Below are 3,019 nucleotides of genomic sequence, written 5' to 3'. Positions count from 1 at the left end.
TTGTTAAACCTGTTTCTTCCACCATTGTTGTTGTTGAAACCCTGTTGAGGTCTCTGTTGATCCTTCTATGAGAGATTTGGATGATTTCTCCATGAAGGATTATAGGTGTTTCCATAGGATTCTCCCATGTAATTCACCTCTTCCATTGCTGGGTTCTCAGGATCATAAGCTTCTTCTTCAGAGGAAGCTTCCTTAGTACTGCCTGGTGCAGCTTGTATTCCAGACAGACTCTGAGAAATCATATTGACTTGCTGAGTCAATATTTTATTCTGAGCCAATATGGCATTTAGAGTATCAATCTCAAGAACTCCTTTCTTCTGATTTGTCCCATTATTCACAGGATTCCTTTCAGAAGTGTACATGAATTGGTTATTTGCAACCATTTCAATGAGTTCTTGAGCTTCTGCAGGCATCTTCTTCAGATGAAGAGATCCTCCAGCAGAGCTATCCAATGACATCTTGGATAGTTCAGACAGACCATCATAGAAGATTCCTATGATGCTCCATTCTGAAAGCATGTCAGAAGGGCACCTTCTGATCAATTGCTTGTATCTCTCCCAAGCTTCATAGAGGGACTCACCATCCTTCTGCCTAAAGGTTTGGACTTCCACTCTAAGCTTGCTCAATTTTTGAGGTGGAAAGAACTTTGCCAAGAAGGCATTGACTAGCTTTTCCCAAGAGTTCAGGCTTTCTTTAGGTTGTGAATCCAACCATGTCCTAGCTCTGTCTCTTACAGCAAAAGGAAAGAGCATAAGTCTGTAGACTTCAGGGTCAACCCCATTGGTCTTGACAGTGTCACAGATTTGCAAGAATTCAGCTAAGAACTGATGAGGATCTTCCAATGGAAGTCCATGAAACTTGCAATTCTGTTGTATTAGAGAAACTAATTGAGGCTTAAGCTCAAAGTTGTTTGCTCCAATGGCAGGGATTGAGATGCTTCTCCCATAGAAATCAGGAGTAGGTGCAGTAAAGTCACCAAGCACCTTCCTTGCATTGTTGGCATTGTTGTTGTTTTCAGCTGCCATGGTTTCTTCTTCCTTGAAGAGTTCTGTTAGGCCCTCTAAAGAGAATTGTTCTTTAGCTTCTCTTAGCTTTCTCTTCAAGGTCCTTTCAGGTTTAGGATCAGCTTGAACAAGTATGCCTTTATCTTTGTTCCTGCTCATATGAAAGAGAAGAGAACAAGAAAGTATGGAATCCTCTATGTCACAGTATAGAGATTTCTTGAAGTGTCAAAAGAAAAGAAGAATAGAAGGAGGAGGTGGAGAAGAGGGAATTCGAACTTATCAAGAGGGGCAGAGTTCGAATTGCACCTTGATGAGGAGTCTTAGTCCCTTAAATAGAAGGATGTGAGAAGAGGGGAAGAATTTTTGAAATCAAAGTAAAAGATTTTAAAATGAAGTTTGAAAATTTGATTGAGATTTTTGAAAACTAAGATTGGGAAAGAAGTAAAGTGATTTTTGAAAAAGATTTTGAAATTAGAAATTTAAAAAGATATGATTGAAAAGATATGATTGAAAATCAATTTAGAAAAAGAAAGTTTTTTAAAATTAAAGTTGATTACTTGACTATCAAGAAATTAAAAGATATGATTTCAAAATTTAAAGTTTGATCCTTTCTTAATAGGCAAGTAACAACTTGGAAATTTTTGAAGTAAATCTTGAATTCAAGCAAGGATTTTTGAAAATAGTGAAAATAAATATAAAATGGAAAGAAATTGATTTTGAAAGAGATATGATTGAAAAGATATGATTTGAAAAAGATTTGATTTTGAAAAATTTTGAAAACTTAAAAAAAATGTGAATTAAAAACAAAATCTTCCCTCTAGTGTCATCCTGGCGTTAAACGCCCAAAACTCTACCTTTTTGGGCGTTAAACGCCTAGCCAGGTGCCCTGGCTGGCGTTTAAATGCCAGTTTTCCTTCTTCATTGGGCGTTTTGAACGCGCAGCTTTTTCTGTTTGATTCCTCTGCTGAATGTTCTGAATCTTCAATTCTCTGTATTATTGACTTCAAAAGACATAGTTTTAAAAATATTTTTTTGAATTTTTGATGATGTGAAACAATAAAAATGCAATTAAGATCAAATAAACAATGCATGCAAGACACCAAACTTTAAATGTTTGTATACTAAGGACTATAACAATGTAAAAATGCATATGAAAAACAACAAAACACACTAAATAAGAGAATTTAAAGATCAGAGCAAGGAAATCATCAAGAACAACTTGAAGATTAATGAAGATACATGCATGTAATTTTCGAAAAATGCAAGAAAAATAGAAACATGCAATTGACACCAAACTTAAAATTAGACAATAGATTCAAACAAGAAACATAAAATATTTTTGGTTTTATGGTTTTATAAATTTTTTTGTGATTTTCGAAACTTATATGGAAAAGAAAATAAAGGGATTCAAAACTTTCAATAAGAATTCCAGGAATCATGCAATGTTAGTCTAAAGCTTCAGTCTAAAAAGGATTAGACATGTTTGGCCAAGCTTAAGCAGGACATTAAATTCAATAGCTAAATTGATGAGAATCAATCAACTTTTGTGATGGTGGGAACATCACCTTAAAACTCTAGAATTCATTCTTAAAAATTCTGAAGAAAAGATACCTAATCTAAGCAACAAGATGAACCATCAGTTGTCCAAACTCGAACAATCCCCGGAAACGGCGCCAAAAACTTGGTGCACGAAATTGTGATCATCAACAATGGCGCCAAAGACTTGGAGCTCTCAAACATGAATCACACTTTGTCACAATTCTGCACAACTAACCAGCAAGTGCACTGGCTCGTCCAAGTAATAAACCTTACGTGAGTAAGGGTCGATCCCACAGAGATTGTCAGCTTGAAGCAAGCTATGGTCATCTTGTAAATCTCAGTCAGGCGGATTCAAATGGTTATGGAGTTTAAGGTGATGAAAATAAACATAAAATAAAGATAGAGATACTTATGTAATTCATTGGTGGATTTCAGATAAGCGTATGAAGATGCTTTGTTCCCCTTGAACCTCTGCT

At 35.4% G+C, this 3,019-nt stretch overlaps 1 non-coding gene across 1 annotated transcript; it reads left to right on the top strand.

The window, feature by feature from the left end:
* The first annotated feature begins 512 nt into the window (after positions 1-512).
* Positions 513-620, top strand: LOC112724217 (small nucleolar RNA R71). Its single transcript, XR_003163391.1, has one exon. It is a non-coding gene; the product is annotated as a small nucleolar RNA R71 (small nucleolar RNA).
* The last annotated feature ends 2,399 nt before the right edge of the window (positions 621-3,019 follow it).

The sequence above is a fragment of the Arachis hypogaea genome, chromosome 11, assembly GCF_003086295.3.
Source record: "Arachis hypogaea cultivar Tifrunner chromosome 11, arahy.Tifrunner.gnm2.J5K5, whole genome shotgun sequence".
Classification (NCBI taxonomy): Eukaryota; Viridiplantae; Streptophyta; class Magnoliopsida; order Fabales; family Fabaceae; genus Arachis; species Arachis hypogaea.
The sequence above is the reverse complement of the archived record's forward strand: the minus strand, read 5'-3'. Positions and strand labels throughout refer to the sequence as shown.